The sequence below is a fragment of the Pempheris klunzingeri genome, chromosome 8 (assembly GCF_042242105.1).
Source record: "Pempheris klunzingeri isolate RE-2024b chromosome 8, fPemKlu1.hap1, whole genome shotgun sequence".
NCBI lineage: Eukaryota > Metazoa > Chordata > Actinopteri > Acropomatiformes > Pempheridae > Pempheris > Pempheris klunzingeri.
Genome location: NC_092019.1, coordinates 12019340 through 12019636, shown reverse-complemented (window position 1 = coordinate 12019636; position 297 = coordinate 12019340).

Below are 297 nucleotides of genomic sequence, written 5' to 3'. Positions count from 1 at the left end.
ATCCTTTCATTTAATTTGATCATTTCTTTCACTAAGTCGACCATAAAGTGACATTTTCAGATGTATTTTTATTTATTTTTTTGTTTTTAGCTTGTGTTTCTGTGCAGTTTGTGCACATCTATTCTGATATACTCCCACTGCTCCCAAGCCTTGAAACAGACTAACAGAAACAAACGGAGACAAAATCGACATGGTACACTCTGCTCTGGCTTCAGTCACTGACAGTCCAGGAGGGCTTCGATGTTGGCTTCAGGCTACGGTCGTCTTTTCTTTGTAGCTGTTTTCAAACTTGATTTT